The 18,205-nt window shown below is 36.3% G+C and overlaps 1 pseudogene; it reads left to right on the plus strand.

The window, feature by feature from the left end:
• The first annotated feature begins 978 nt into the window (after positions 1–978).
• Positions 979–12,422, plus strand: LOC109055020 (annotated as a pseudogene).
• Positions 12,423–18,205: the final 5,783 nt, after the last annotated feature.

An 18,205-nucleotide genomic window follows, 5' to 3' on the forward strand; every position in this document is an offset into this window, starting at 1 on the left:
TTTACTGTGAAGTGCAAGGTGAAATCGAATAAATTTGCTGCTTAATTTTCAGAATTTTTTTTTTATCTTTAAAACATGTTTTTGTTCTTTAACAGACAGAGTGACAATGGTAATAAATCACTGAATTTTTCTTTTGTGTAAACATTTAAATAATCATCATAAAATGTAGAAGAAACAAAAGAGTAGCATTACATATTGTACAGTAAGGGTTCTTCTTTTTTTTTTTTCTCCTAATTGAATGTTATGACAGACCGTTCAAGATCACCTCCAGAATATATATATATATATATATATATATATATATATATATATATATATATATATATATATATATATATATATATATATATATATATATTATACACACATCCAGCATAACTATTTGAATAGGAACTGAATATTATTTTTTCCCCACAGTTTCCACAATAATGCTCTCTTTATTTTAATCTATGAACATTCATCATTCATAGTTTCTGTATATTTAATTTTAGAATTTTAGAAGTCTTAAAAGCTGAATGTTAGAACCAGAAATGTATATTCATTTTTTTTTAAAGATTTAAATTTATTTATTTTTAGATTTTATTCATTTATATATATATTTTTCTCCAAATTTAGAAATCACACTTTTAAAATGTCATATATCCTGGGGAATCCTGGTTCTTCAAAGAAAAAAAAGGGTGTTGTAATTAAAATAATAAACATCTTGATCTTTGGTTGTTGTAGCTCATTTTATTGTTTGCTTCTTTTTATTTTCTGCTTTAAATAAAAAGTCCCAGATTTTCAATCTCTGTTCACACGCTTCACGGTTATAGACACTTGTTCACAATCGATCCAATCGCTAGAGGGCGTGATTTCACCGCTGACAGGGACCACGTGTTTTTGAAACAACTTAGTATTATGTCTATTATTCTTTTACGTTTCTAAAACTAGTCAGTCCTGCTGCTGTTTTATTGCAGGTTTAAGTGGGAATATGTTCTCGTTTCCACATGCTCGCAAATCCCCTGAGCAGATATGTCCTTGCAGCATCAAAGCAGAACTTGAGTCTGGTGACAGAGGAAGGCAGTGGCGGATGACGTCTGACTGACAGATATCCGTAGGCTGCTGTCTCACGGAGGTTTCCGGAGTTGATCTTGAACGGTCTTTCATTCCATCGCACAATGAAGGATCAAAACTACTCCGAAGAAGTTACAAAAATACTGGAGGAGGCCCCTTCCGCTCGTAAAGCACTTTTAGACAACTACACCAATTTATACAAAGTAGCGGACTACTGCGAGAGCAACTACCTGCAGGTAAGACACTCACACGAGCTCGAGCAGCTTCACATGCCACACACAGATCCAGTCTGAGACCGGTAGGGAAATGACGAGACGTGTAATTTACTGAACAAGAATGGAATTATTTAATAGTATACTTGAGTGATTGGTCTGTGCATTAGGCACAGAATGCGTTTTTGCATTTCCACTGCGCTGCTTTTAACTATAATTTTTCCATATAAGCGCGTCTATGCAGAAATCAGTTTTTACAGTCAGTATGCAAACAGTAGCCTACTCAAATGTGTTATTAAAGGTAAATGCCACACAGATTGGTGTATTTATTGTCCTTAGGGGTGTTTGGAGTGCCTCAGTACACTCTTATTGTAAAACTACAGATTAAACAGACTATAACAGCGGAACTCACAGTCTGATCTCACCTCACACTCACGCGGCTCTTTATGAGACTGCTGTTCAATATAAATATGCTTTTGTACAGTATTCAGGAAGAAAGACACACAAGTGAGAAGATAAAGTAAGACCTTGTGTGAGGTCAGGTTTTTTTCACGTTGCATGCTCCCCACAAAGACAGCAAACCCCGAAATTACCTGTCAGCAGACTAAACAACAGAAATTGCTTAGTAAACATTAAATAATGTCTTAATGAAAATGTAAAAATGCTAAAAGGTTTACTTGAGGAATAAGAGTAAACCTTAAAGTACTGCATAGTTAATATCACTGGCACAGTATAAAAACAATAGAAGACGAATTCGAAAATACGAATAACAAATGAAGATGACTGTGTGTAGCTACAAAAACGCTTGTGTACTTGTACACAAAAAGTTTGTTCCCTTTTCTTCTTGCTGCAGGATGTTAAGGGCATGTATAACATGCAACACCATGACAGTTAGTATTAATGTACATTAAGATGAAGTTGCTTGAAACATGCTTTCATATGTCATCTGTGTTTAATTAAAGTATGTTTTTATTTCTGCAGTCTGGAAATGACACCACCAAAGCCCTGGAGGAGACCAAGGCCTTCACTACCCAGTCCTTGGCTAGTGTGGCCTATCAGATCAGCTCTATGGCCACCAATGTGCTCAAGCTTCTGGAGTCACAGACCCTGCAGCTCCGCAATATAGAGTCCTCCATCAACCAGATCGGACAGGTATCAGCCCCACTCCTACTTGTCTTGAAGGGAAACTGGAATATGCAGTCAGATGTTTTGAGATACTTGGAATATGTTTGTTATTTTGATCATATTACCACAACACCGTCATTTTAATCAGTGTAAAGTAGTTCAGTCTTATCATGTAGACTCTGAAACTTTGCCGGCTTCACAATGTCGCCTTTCATTTCATGAAAAATGGAAGGATTTAGCAGTTTTTCATGTGCTGGTTCCTTATTTCCCTTAGTAATTGAATACTAGTACAACTGATTTTAATTTTGCTGTACATCACCACCAAATAAAAATCATTTTCATTAATTCCACCACAGCTCATAAAGTAAAGAATAAATTAATAAATATAATAAAGAAATATAAACATTAAATAAAAATGTATTTTTTTTGCAAATAATTGATTTCTTTAAAAAAAATAAACATTTATGTGATATAGGTATGATAACACTTAAAAACTATAATTGCAGCATTTATGTGAATTTCTTTACATTTTCCATTTTAATTCTATTTTTTAATTTAGTTTCAAATTACAATTCTGCATCCTAGGTATATAAGATGCCTATAATTTCATTTAGAAGTTAAGACTTCTAAACGATAATGATTATGACCTTCAGTTTTGTGATACATTTTAAGTGGACATGAATCTGTGAAGGGTTTTTATGACTGTAAAATTACTTTTGGTCTCTTGGTAAAAAGCTTTACTACTGTTAAGTGGATAAGGACAGAGTACTGTTGTAGAAATGTCCCAAAGCTCAGTGTAGGTTGTCACTGCTTAGGGCCCCCTGTCAGTCCCTTGACTCCTCTCACTGCGGCTGGGACTCCAGCACAGTGTTCCAGCGCGCTCCGTGCCCATCCTGCCTAACCAGGTCACCTGAGGCAGGGCTAAAGCGGGGGTAAGCCAGATCCCAGACTTGGAATGAAAGGGCCACTGTTCTCTCGCTCAGAAACAAAGTTTGAACCCTGATTGATGTTCTCCATTGTCTGCCCTGTGCCCAGGAAGAGCTGTAACAAGCAGGCCTGGAATAATAGTGATTCTTCTCACTGTATTTGAGGGCTCACAGAGGAACACCAGACTGGCGTTTCAGGAAGTATCTAATGTCTTAGCAAGGCTGAACAACATCAGTTCCTCTTACATGACAAACTATAACCTTTTACCGAGGAAGTTGATTCCATTGGAACAGCATAAACGGCTATGAGCTTTGTGCTGTGATGGATGTAAATACTAGATTATTCTCAAGGTTGCTTAATAGCATTCTCAATATGAATGCATATTATTAGCTAACTGCACTGTGAACTAAAACATGGTTAATAAAATACATGTAAACATATTACATTTAATATTAGTTAATCATTTATCAAAAACAATAATTTATCAGTCATTGTTAAAAAAATGTGTAGAACTACTTTAGCTCTGTGTTTCCTGAAAAATAAATGTACACATTAGAACATTCATCAACAATCAGAATCAAACATTCAGCAGCTCCGTAATATAATAAAAAAATATTTTACTGCAGAATGTTGCAAAGACAGGAACCAGGTTTATCATCTTTCATTTAATGAGTGCTGATAGTGTGGCATGTAGATTGGGAATATTTATTCATTTTAATATTAAAAATTGTTTTAGAGGTTTTCAGGAGTCATTTTCCCCCCAATATCTGTACTTTTATACAGACAGTGGACATGCACAGGGAGAAGGTGGCCCGCAGAGAGATCGGCGCTTTCACCGTTACCAAGAGGATTCCACGCAGTAATAAGATTGTCCCCCCAGCAAAAAATAAAGAAGCCAAGATCAAGTACTCCCGCGCACCCATCTCTTTCTCTAGCCTGGACTCAGTTGGCCATGGCATTAAGGTGAGCACACATATAATTTCATGAAGTGGGTACAAAGCATGGTTAGCTCTCCAGATTGTGGAGCCAAAGGTATGCAGTGAGGCACTAGAATGTCACACAATGAGTTATTTAGCAACAGTGCTTTTCCCATTAAATACTCGTGCATTATTTAAACATTCAGTACAACTAGATTGGATTTATTTGCCATTGTTTTCACAGAAATTGCATGCTTCCTGCTTGCTATACTTATGCAATGTTTTAACATCATAAATATGCAAATAAGAATGTTAACCCAGTGTGATTGCACAAAGTTGTACAGTGTGAAATCTCAAAACCTGACTACCCAGGATTATTTAGTAACCTTGGGCAAAATACAAAATGGAACAAGATACGGCAGGATTACCAAGTGTTCACAGTGACTCTAGATTAACAATTAAAATTTTGACATTTTAATAAATAACATTTTAGCTGTTTCATCATGTAACTTTTAATTTCTTCCCTTCACAAAAAGTTAGAAATAAAAGGCAGAATAGTAAAAAGTACCAGTCGATGTCTGTTTAGCTTTTGTTAGTTCTGTCACACTTGGCAACATCCTGTTATATAGCAGTTAGTCTGACATCAATTAACAGTATACACACACTCAGAGCAGCGGTACGTTTAGATCATTCTCTTTTTCTGCCTCCTCTACACTCTTCTTTTCCCTCAAACACACACACACACACACACACACACACACACACACACACACACACACACACACACACACACACACACACACACACACACACACACACACACACACACACACACACACATTTGGCTGGCTACCAGCTACTAAGCAGTGTTGGGAAAGCAGCTACTCATTAATTGGTGCTACCCATGTTTAGCTAGCTCATTGACACTCCGCTAGGTCCATATAGCAGTAAGCAGACAAACAAACACAAAGCTTCAAGAATTTCACAGGAATGCACTTGTCAGGCTTGCAGATACATTGGCACAAAGCCACAGAAGACCGTTGAAGCACACATTTATATTAAGTCTATCACGTACAGTATCACACACACACCAAGACTTAACACATTGCATGTACTCACAAGAAAACACACATTTTTTACTGATATACTTGCAGAAGGTAGATTTTCATGTGAAATATTGTTGATTATATACACTACATCAGTGTAAGTTTTTAAGAAATGAATACTCCTCTACACTCTTCAGCGAGATGCATTAAATTGATCAAAAAGACAGATTTTACAGTGTTACAGTCTCATATAAATGCTGTTTTTTAAACGTTTTGTTAAATTAAGCAGCACACTTTTGATAATAATTGATAATAACTTTGACAATAATGAGAAATGTTACTTGGGCAGAAAATCAGCATATTAGAATGATTTCTGAAGGATCATGTGACACTGAAGACTGGAGTAATGATGCTGAATATTCAGCTTTGCATCATGGGAATAAATTACATTTTAAAATATCTTAAACTAGAAAACAGTGATTTTAAATGTTAATAATATTTCACAATATTACTGTTTTTACTGTATTTTGACCAAATAAATGCAGCCTTGATGAGCATAAAAAACTTCCTGCAGAAACGTTTGAAAAAATCTTCTGGTAATGTAAATGTATATTTATTCACTTTATGTTCGATAAAAGTTGGTAAAGTGTGATTTCTGTGCTACCAGTTTCATTAAAAAGTATTACAAAAATAATGCTGAAAATGTTTTCAGACAGGTTGCTTGAGCCAGTGCTGCTGTGTAGATTTGCTCAAACAAACAGCAATGTATTGATAGCACCACTGAGCCACAGTGTTTACACTTTTTGGGGTAATTAGCCAGAAAATATAGTTTATAGTCCTGGAATAAATGTGCAGTTGCTTTGTTTTCAATATATTCTGTATTCTCAGAAAAACTCAGTAAGAGTCAGAAAAGAGTCAGGGTGGTCAGTCTTTAGTTTGTCTGTGGATTGTGTTTGTTTGAATATTATAATTTAGTTACTTCCAAATCCAAAAAACACTAACCTGAATATATGATTTCATGAATCATACCAACCACACTCAAAAAAAAACACCAACAAACACAGCAGAAACAACCAGCACGCTGAGGTACGTCTAGTGCTGTTCATACAGGACGGGTGTTATTTTAGTATTATCAGATATTACAGTATTTATTAATATTTCGAATTAGCTTTTATTTTTACATTTTCATTTTAGTCATCATCACCTGCCACCCACATGACCACTGCCCCCTATGATTAACTTTAATGTAGTCACCACATCTCTTTTTATTCTGGATTAGATCCTCCACCAAAAATGTCATGTTCATCAAAACAAACTATTGAAATCAGATATAACTCATATCAACCCCATGTCTCAGGCTTCTGTTCCTCTTTCCTCTCAGTTAGAATGCCTTTCTCCAGGAAGTGATTTTAGTTTTGATCTACCCACTTCCCCTCTTTACACTGCCTGAAAGCAACAGTTTGCATTGCGATAACTTTAGTTTTTCAGCATAAGCACTTGAGTCATGCACGTGTCTTTTTAGAGCAAAGTGTCCTAAGTGGCTTTCTGCATGAAATTCAGAAGTACATGCCTAATATTAACTGCCTGACACCTCAGTATGTGTTTCTGTGTCTGCATGTTGATTAAGTCGAAGCAGCCGTCCACCTGAGCCTGTCCAGTGTCCTGTGGCACCCACTCTCTCTCATGGAGCATCCCTTACTTCACTTAATGAAAAGTCCATTGCGTAAGAGCACAGACAGTGTTTTATCATTTCTGATTAAAATTCTAACATAACATTTATATCACTCGTCCTAACTGGATTTATCCGGTCGCTGCAGTAAAGCCGTGCCGCCTCCTGTAGTACCCAGCTGGCCCACCAGCCCTGATGTTGACATCATCAGCACAGTGGTGGATGAAGAACAACCCCCTCCACCCCCACTGATGGAGGCAGAGGGTGAACAGGATCATGGACAGGAGACTGGTCCACCCCCACCTCCACCACCTCCTCCCCCTCCTCCCCTTGACTGTACCAACATCCCCCCGCCCCCTCCTATGGTGAATGCACCTGAGCCCAGCAGCCTGATGACAATACCACCTCCTCCACCAGCTCCACCTCTTGAAACAGGTTAGTTGGTGCCGAATCACAGATTTCAGCATCATCCTATAACACGGCAGGATATTGAAAGGTGGTTAGGAGGTTTAAAATTAGGGCTGTGCGATATGGACAAAAAAAACCTATCACGATTTTTTGATCAATTTTGCGATTTCGATTTTAATCACGATTTTGACACACACAGACATGCTTTACAGTCATAAATGGATTCAGTATAAATTTGAAACATATTTCCAAAAGAAAACCAATTAGAGCTTTATCAGAAAGTTGTAACATGCCTCTAGAACAGACATAAGTCAAAATAATCACTAAGATGTCAAACAAAAACTAAAATAAAAAATACAATAAAATAAAATCCGTGTCCAGGGCTTATTTTTTATTTTTTTTTTGCCATGCATTGGTCATAGAGCTCATTGTAGCCGTGCCTCAGGTGCTGAAATATATTTATTGCCCAAGGTTCACACGCACTCCGTCTGCAGTGCGTATACAGTATGTGTATGCGGTGCAGAAGCAGCAGCGAGAGCGCGTTATTGTAACGCAAAAGCACATTAAAATAATGCGCGAGCACGAATCTCTCTGCTTGCACGCAGATTTCCTTTGTTTTGTCACAAAACCAGACAAGCGTGCTCAGATACACGCTGCTCTCGTCCCGAGAGAATGCGCGCACTTAAAACGTGTCTCCTCACTCACTCACTTACAACTCTCTCTATGCTCATGCGCTAGATATTCATTCTTTTCGCACCTTTCGATTTCTAACCTTTTCTGATCGCATCTTTTTCCGCGTGCAGTGTGAAGCTCTGATCCATTAACATGGGCTGGAAAAAATACGCATCACAGACAGAGTGTGTGAACCTGGAGTTGGGCATATTCCCAGTCTGTTCTGTTCTCTCACTAGGCGCGTTGCATTCTGATTGGATCGGATAGCATACTGCGGGAGGTCGGGACCGCGGAAAATCGTGCTATAAAGCGATTTAGAAATCGCGCACGCTCAAATCGTGATTTTATTACGATTTCAATTAATCGCATAGCCCTATTTAAAATAACTGTTTTCTATTTTATTGTGTTTTAAATTTATTCCTGTGATGCAAAGCTGAATTTTCAGCATCATTACTCCAGTCTTCAGTGTCACATGATCCTTCAGAAATCATTCTAATTTGCTGATTTGCTGCTCAAGAAACATTTCCTATTATTATCAATGTAGAAAACAGTAGTGCTGCTTAATATTTTTATTTTATTTTTGTAAAACCATGCAAAGTTTTTTTTTTCCAGGATTCCTTGATAAATATAAAAAGAACAACATTTATTTGTAATAGAAATCTTTTGTAATATTATAGATTTCTTTACAGTCTTTTGTGATCAATTTGATGCATCCTTGCTGAATAAAAGTATTCATTTATATTAATATATATATATATATATAGATATATATATATATATATATATATATATATATATATATATATATATATATATATATATATATAGACCCCAAACTTTTAAACAGTAATGTAACTATGCATTAAACAACTAAAAAAGTTATGATGTATGAGACTAAAACAAGAAAAAATTATAAACTATCCACAAAAATAAATACATATATAAACAAATAAAGTATGTTCTGTAAGTATAAATGCGTGTTGTAAGAATACAATCCAGTCAGTAAGCATATTTGTACTCTGTAGTGAAGTCAGAGAAAAAGAATCCAATGACAGTAGTTTAAAATTGAAAATTCTATAGAGTAATAAAATTGAATAGAGAATTTTTGTGTCTAGTGGCCGAGGAGAATGGATTTCCTCTGCCAGAAGCTCCCGGTGACATGCTTCCTCCACCAGTCCCTGATAGCCTTGATCTTCCAACCCCACCGCCTCTGCCGTGTGATGAGAACATTGAAGGTACAAAAATGCCAAAACAAAAGCACGTTTGTCTAAAGGTGGTATTTTGTTTTGTATAATGCTTTGTGTCTTGTTTGGATGATTACATGTTTGCTTTGGCTTACAGGCAGCTTATCTATGCTCTTTATCTTGGTGTTGCTGTAGTTTATTTCTGTGAACTTTTATACTCTTTGCTCTTATTTTCACACTTGTCTTTCTCTTCTCACTCAGCTCCGCTCTCTCGCCGGTCACGAGTGCGATGTCACCCTCCTAGCTCTCGCTCGCTGTCTCTGAGGTTCCGCATGGGCCCCATCGCTCACTCGCTGTACACGCGCTCACTTTTTCTGCCTTCTGCTCAATCACGTAAAGCCCTACTCCTTCCTGAGACCCGATTAGTTAATGCCACCTCTCAGATTTTGTAATCAAATTTATTGATACCATGTACCAAAAATAGGTTCTTATTTAGCCATGCATACCGTTCCAAAGACCATTTAGTTTAGTAACTGCATTTTTATTGTTCGGCCCTTAAAAAAAATCTTAAATTTGTTTCCTCAAAACACCTGTCAGTCATGATACCCCCACCCCCTCCATACCCGCCTCCTCTAGCTCTGCCTGTTTCATTCAGCCCATTGTGCTGGATCCCTGCTCGCCTGGAGCACCTGGGTAAGTGAGGCTTTTGTGCATTGCTGTCTGACGCTCTTCTTTTCCTTTATATTCGCCACTTCCCCAGTCTGCACTTCAGCAAGTAAAATCAGCTTATCATTTGACCTCATATCACGTCATCCTACACACAACAGGACACTCGATCTACATCCTCCACCAAGTTCTATCTCTCTTTAGAAAACTCAAATGAGTCGAGTGATTTTAAAGGGATAGTTCAGCCAAAAAAAAAATCATGACTGTCATCATTTACTCACCACCATGTCCATACAAACATGTTAGCTGCAAAAAGGACAAAGAAGAACCAAAAAGGCATCATAAAAATAATCCTCGCAACTGCACTACAGCGTTGTTGTTGTTGTTATTAACTAAAACTATTACCAAAATTGAAAATCAGGTGCTCAACCAACTATAGAAAAGGTTCAGAAAAAAAAGAAATCTGACATATAAAATAGATCTAAAACAAGAAAAAATTATACACTGTACACAAAAAATTTATTAAAATAAACATATTTGGACGCTGTAGTGGAGTCAGAGGATAATAAAATAGTACTGGTGCGTTATATTCCAAGTCTTCTAAAAGCCATATGATAGAATTTTATTGTCTTTGGTGAACCAACACTGTAAAGGTGAAGTGTGTAATTTCTAGTGTCAAAAAATTGAATCAGGAAATAACTGCAATAATTATTATTATTTTTATTTTATAAAATGAGAGCTATATTGTTATTATTTTTATTGTTTGATGGTCGGTTTATTTATTGAAAAATAAACAAAATAAAAATAAATTCACAATTTTATTTGATGTGGCTCGTGGCACGGAATTACCCACATCTCCTTCAAACACACTTATGATCATAATGGTGCATTTGCACTTTGCCAGTTTTGTAAGTTTGTTAACTTTGTGTGTCAATGCACATTTAGACCTTGAGATACCAGCACCGCCCCCATCGCCACCATTAGAAAGTTTCGACAACTTTGAGGAATTGCCCCCTCTACCTCCTCCCATTGATTATGAAATAACTGCACCAGCTGACTATTTGGAGAAAGGTAGGCTCATTTATGTTAACTCATTCAGATGAAGAATCTGCATTGTGAAAATTACTGTATTGACATCTAAGACTGATCATTTTGTAATGACACATTCAGAACGTGAGATATCAAAACTATCTTTCAGTACTAATTTTCCATTGTAATTCTTTTTCTTACCAGTGGTAGCACTATATAACTTCAACACAGGCAAGCCAGGTGACCTGGTGTTTCAGGAGGGCGATATCATCTACCTCACCAGCAGGAATGAGGACGGCTGGTATGAGGGCTTTCTCAATGGAGTAAAGGGATATTTTCCTGGCAACTATGTGGAATCCACCACTTAACTGGCCATAAGAAGCCAGAATGTCAGTGAATGAATTATGGAGACTCAAGTTCAAGTTGAGCTTTATTGTCATTCTGCTACACGTGGGGGCATATAGTGGATATAACGAAATGTCGTGCTTCACAGGACCACGGTGCTACATAAATAACGTAAAACCATATAAACCTAAACACAACTACTAAGGCACCTTGTATTTGCATTTCTAAAGTGAAACAGTGAAATCAGCTGTATGATTGGAGCTGCTGAAATGCTTTTATACGATGTTTAAGTTTTAAAACATTCCAAATGTAATTAACATGCTGACTGATTTCAGCCGAAATTAGTTTGTACAGTATTTTAAAGTTTACTTTGGTCTTAATGATGATGATAATTGATCTCTCAGGACTTTAAGTTATAATCTTAATGTACATTATATAAAGAAACATTTTTTTGTACATTTAGCTGTATTAGATAAGTTAAGTTCACAAAGTCGTGGAGAATAGTTGATGGTTATTTGTTAATTCTGCAAACCTTTTCAGTGTTTGTTTGAATAGGCTATTGTGCAGAGCAAATAATGAAATAATAAACAGGTATAATATTTTATAATGCAGTTTCCTAATTATAAACATTTATTACTCATGATAAGTTACATTTAATCAATAACATTTACTTGATTCCCTTGCAAATACTGTATTTCCCAAACATTTTATGCTCTAGTTTATGAATTAAATGTACACCACACTGGCACAATTCAGTCACAATTTTTTGATACCAAGCTAGCATTTTTACAGTCCATAGAATAAATAAACCGTTGACGTTAATGTCTGGGAATGAAGTTTCATTTGTTTTATGTCAATTATAAACGTCCACTCTTTGTGTGCCCTATACAAAGCTCGTTCAACCTGTTTATTTGGCATTTTTGCATTTAGCAGACACTTTTATCCAAAGAGATTTACAAAAGAGAAAACAAAAGCAGTTTGTCAAGGAGCTAACAAAATGTATAACATTCAACGGCAGGTTTATTTGACTAGATTAGGAGTTCATTCATGGGGAACTGGCTCATCAGCGTCAGCGGCCTTATTATTTACTTCATATTTTTTTCTCCTTTAGACTGTTGTTTGCTTATTTCATGTTGATGAAACATATTAAACTTTACATTATTCTTAAACTTAAATGTGTTTCTCTTTCTTTCACATAAATAAAAGGGAAACGGGGAGATATAATGTATATTTGGAGTCAGCACAGCTGTTTTAAACGCTGATGTACTCGAGTCACTACCAGGCATCTTAACTAGATTAAATAGTAAGACTTCCTTGATCAGCTGTCTTTCCCAGAAAGGTCATGTTGGTCCACCAAAATCAAAGCAGCACAAACCAGCCTTGACTTTGCAAGGAAGCGTTCACTTCATCAGGGAGAGACAATATAATGATAAAGGCAATACAACACCTGTTCTTTAATTATAAGGCAATTGAGGTAAATAAAAGACAAATAATGAAGCACATTGTTGCTGCTGCACTCATATTGCTACCTAATGTGTACATATCTGTACTTAAATCATACATATTAGTACCTTTTATAAGGCTACTGGCCCAGTGACAGCTTCTGTACCTTTTTCTGAGAGTGTGTAATAGCTGAAATTAATGAAGTGCTGCAAAAACAAAATGTCCTGGTACAGGAAACACCTGTGATATAGATGTACTGTGTCTTTAAACACCCGTTAGTCACCATAAAAGTGTTCAAACTTCACTATCAGCACTTTAAACCCTTCCTCAGATAAGGTTCAGTCTCAAATCAGAGCAGTGCACTCAACCTTTCTACTTTATTGCTGTAATCACCTGTGTTCTTTGAGGTAAGACTATTATTGTTTTTCAGCGATGTGCTTGAATACTCGCTGGGTTTAAGAAATAATTTTACTAACTACATAAAATGTGTATGATGTTCACTTATGCTAGTAGAATATCGCTGACATGTGACTGGGCTTGTATAAATATATTGATCTGTAGGCTTTTTAATAGTGTTAAAGGCATGATTTTTCTACAGCATAAACATTTCTATATTATCAAGAGTTTCTTTTGTGATTCTGTGATTGCTTTGTTGGATGGAAAGGACAGGTGTTGTCTAAAACACATTACTGGCATTAGGTGAAAGTACGATCTTTATGGTGTCAGTAGAAGTGGTTCTGGATGGGTGTTGAAGGGGTGCATGTAACACAAAAGCATCACTCTCCTGATCTGCTTTAACATATAGGCCTACAGCAAGGTGTTAACTAAACTTTATAGAGCCTGGGACAACATTTTAGCCCACTTGGGCCCATTGAGCTATACTATATAGATTACCTTTGGTGGCCCTCGGCAACGGCCGTGGCTTACAGTAAATGACAAATTATGAATGGAAGTGAACAGAGAAGCTTTTTTTTTTCAATGACATCAACATTGTTACTTCAGAAAATGTATATGACCTCCAAAGACTTTGGAAAAATATATTGTGCTTCATAACTGATTTGTTATCTTTAACATCTGTCCTCAATACAGAATTAGGATACTTCCGGTTAGCAAGACGTCTCGCATCACTGTCTTGACTCATTAGGTTACAAAAGTTTATTATGGGGGTTAAATACGGTAAATATTCACACACTGATTTTCAAAGTTCTATGAATTGCACAATTCATAGAAGCCTGTCATTTGATGTTTTGTGGAATTCCAGATTTCTAAGAGAAACAAATAAAATTGGGCTAAGGGGGGATTTTGTATGTTTTAGCATAAAGATGCATTTGAACAAAAAACGTACTGTCTAATAAAAATTTGATCATATTTTATGATCATATCAAGCTTTTGCCTGTCCAGTCTGCTATAGGATGATGCTTGAGTTACAGTCGGATAGGCCTACTGAAAACCTCACAATGAATTCAATATTATATGTACATTAATGATTATAGACTAATTAAATCTGTCATCACCAAATCTAATTTATATACTTCCTGACAGAGTTGCTGCTGATTTAGGAATTTCTTTATTGCCATGGAGAGGAGTGATGATTCATATATTATAGTATTTAGGTATGTATACCTGCTCTCAATGCTCTTTTGTGAAATTGACACACACACAAGCACAGTTCCGAAACCACACAAATGTACATTATTGTGTGTGTGTGTGTGTGTGTGAGTGTGTACACACACACACAAAATAATGTCCATTTAGTATACTATATATACTATATACTATATTTATTATGTCCATTCAGTTTCTATCTTATTAATATATGAATGATTTATGCTCTTTATCATCACTAACAACTCAAAATCACGTCAGCACACGTGCTCACACTCATGCAGTATCTTAACGCTGCCCAACTGTTCTGTTCTTTCAGGATCGTTGTACCTATTGTAACCTTTGGGTTTTTGTCCATCTGCTGTGCTGGCTTCTGTAAAATATTCCAGCGGTTTCGTAAGGAGCGCGTGGAGCGTCTGCAGGCACAAGCTCGACCCAGGGATCAACGGACTGTCTACCTCATTCCGATCTCTCTGTCTGAAGATGAGCTGCACAGACCACCGCGCTACAGCACTGTACAGTTCTACGAGCCGCCTCCTGCTTATCACGAGGTAACCCTGAAGATATTGTGGAATGCACTCATAAAACAATTCATTGGCTTCGTAAATATCACAGTAATAACTAAGTTCATTATTATTAATAAGTTCACCCCAAAAAATTAAAAGTCTGTCACCATTTACTCACTATCATTCTTCTGTTACACACACAGACACACACACACACACACACACACACACACAAAAGATATTTTGAAGAATATCTGTCTGACTTTCATAGTATGGAAAAAATACTATGAAAGTCAATTGGGACCATTTACAAAATATATTTTGTGCTCAGCAGGAGAAAGAAACTCATACAGGTCTGGAACAACTTGAGGGCGAGTAAATGATTACAGAACTTTAGTTTCCTAGATTAGTATCCTAGATAAGGGGCAGCTGTGGCCTAATAGTTAGAGATTTGGACATGTAACCAGAAGGTCGCAGGTTCGAGTCTCGGTGCTGGCAGGAGTTGTAAGTGGGGGGAGTGAATGAACAGCGCTCTCTTCCACTCTCAATACCCATGGCTGAAGTGCCCTTGAGCAAGGCACTGAAACCCCAGTTGCTCCCCGGGCGCTGGATATAGCTGCCCACTGCTCCGGGGGTGTGTTCACTTCTCACTGCTGTGTGTGTGTGCACTTGGATGGGTTAAATGCAGAGCACTAATTTCGAGTATGGGTTACCATACTTGACAAATGTCACGACTTTCACTTTCATTGTTTGAGTTGGAAATACCAAATACCAATGCCTACAATAAGTTTTTGACTACAACTAAACTAACTATACAACTAACTACATATATTTAACATATATAAGCATATATTTAAGATAAACTTCATATTTTTGTTAAATTCAATCAAAATATTTGAGAAAAATTATAGCCTTACTGACCAGTTTCAAGAACCACAATTATGACTAATTTCAATATTTTTCAGCTTTAACAACAAATGTGTGCTATTGCTTGCTAACAATTGTAAAAAAATTTAACAGTTTAATGTATTCAAATGAAAAAAACTTTGCTTTACTCATAAATATTGGTTTTAACTTGGCTTACTCAAATGTGTGAGTCAAATTCACTTATTGGGTCTTATAGTGTCCTCAATTTTATTTGTTATGGTACCAAAAGCAGTTATTCTTATCATTTTTTCACTCGCATTTATTCAGTTCATAAGGTATATTGATTCATTGATTTCACAGCTTTAAAATGTACTCAGTATTTTAAAGTGTAAAAATGTTTCACCCAAAAAAATGGTTGTCTACACCATCATTTATTGTATCTTGTCCTGAAATGTTTAAATGAGCTTTTTGTCCCCACTGTTAATGATGACGCATCATTAATTCCTGCTTTTGCAGTTAAATCTGAAGCCCGAGGCCTGTCCTGGGGAACCCCCTCCTGCATATTCAGAATCTGTCTCTCCTTCCCCCTCACATTCATGATCTCACCAAACATCTCATCGCATCTCAAGCACTCAGACCGGTTAAAGGAAAAATAGGAGGCAGCGTCATATTCTCTTGACTTTTCCAAGGACTACTACTACTCATGCTACTATGCAAAGGTTTCAATAGTGCGAAAGAAAATGTAACAGTTATAGTAATCTGTAATTCTGATGGGATTCTGAACATGTCCTACACGGTCACAAAGAAAGACTGTTCTGAACAATGAGCAACTTGGTTAAAGGTGTAAAAGTATATATATATATGTTTTGTTTTGTGAATATTTATACATTTTGTATATGCTATAGCTTTTTTGTTAACTTGTGAAATGTGTTCATTTACAATAAATGATTTAGGTTGACCTGTTGTAAATTGTATAGCTGAAAATATATGATTAAAATAATGTATAAATACTGGCTTTTAATAATATCCTCAATGTGTACCTGAGAATATGTTAAAAGTTAACAAAAGACAATAAATTATATGTAGTATAAGCTATCTTTCTTACTGTCTGGAAGCCCACTCTTCATGGTCAACATGCCACCTGAGCTGCACCCTCAGAAGCCAAAGTCCAGCACTGTTACAACAGATGAGGTGAAGCTCCGCCTCCTGCATTACCACTGCCACTGTCCTCATGGTCCTACACACATATAAGCCAGTGCATTTATTATTACTCCTAAAGTGCGAACTATACAGTTAAAACATCACAGTTAGAATTTCACAGCTTTGGCTGTTCAGAAGGTCCATTGACAGTTACATACACACACACAGTCACATAAGTGCAATTTTGTTCGTAAACACAGTATGTTAAAAATAAAATAACAATAACATAACTTTTACTGTGTCTGGGTCATAAGTGCAATGGAATTATGGTTGCAATGGAATGTTTACCAGTACAAAGGTCTACATTAGTATTGTACATCAAGTCTTACATAGACTGCTGTCCTTGTACACCATGTCTTAAGTGGAAGAAAAAAAAACATAAAACATGCCAATGTCATCATATCATCACATGACTAAAAATATTCTCAGAAATGACACCCAATGATCTGCCATAAAGTATGGAATCATCCACTTTCACTACATGACCTACAGAAACATAAAAAGCTTGCTGTAGTTTACTGGATAAAATATGTTTTAGATGAAAAGTGAATATAGTATTGAATATACAAAAGAAAGACAGTGGGTACAGTGAGGTAACTTCATGCATGGCCTCTCACTGTTTTCTCAGAGCCACTGGGTCAATAAAAGTAAATGCCTGAAAATATCAAGGTCAACTTGACCTGCTGCAGAGAATGACTTGCTTTCAGACTATAAATTATTTCCTCTCACTAAATAGTTTGGCCATTTGTACAGGTTACCTAAAAAGTTGCCCCTTTACAGTCCTGTATCCATAAATAACTGCTGCAGATAAGGAGGTGCACATATAATTTGCATAAGCGAGTTCAAAGGAGACTATACAGGTGTGGATACCAACATTCTTCAAAACATCTTCTTTTGTGCTCAAGAGAAAAAAGAATCTCATACAGGTTTGGAATGACATGAGAGTGATTAAATTAGGATATTTCACTATCCCTTTAGGTGAGAGGATTTAAAGGTGTCGTTTTTGTTTTAAATGAAACGCACATAACATGCGGATAGTTCGGGTCCTGGTATCTGATTGGCCAAGAAACACCTGTTTATCATATCACTGCGCATGTTGAATATCATTGTGGCATGGCAACGCACTATATTTTCTAGCGGAAGGATGTAATGGAAAGAATTTGGCTATTAAAATACGTTTGAATGAAAACTTGTGTCCTTAGTATTTATTAATATTTAGTTTTAAAATGTTTTATAAAAATGCACTGTATGCTGTATTATTTTTATTATTATATTCATGGTTAAAGAAGTTGCAGCTACTGTAATGAGGAGTACAAAGTACGGTATACAAT

The sequence above is a fragment of the Cyprinus carpio genome, chromosome A3, assembly GCF_018340385.1.
Source record: "Cyprinus carpio isolate SPL01 chromosome A3, ASM1834038v1, whole genome shotgun sequence".
NCBI lineage: Eukaryota > Metazoa > Chordata > Actinopteri > Cypriniformes > Cyprinidae > Cyprinus > Cyprinus carpio.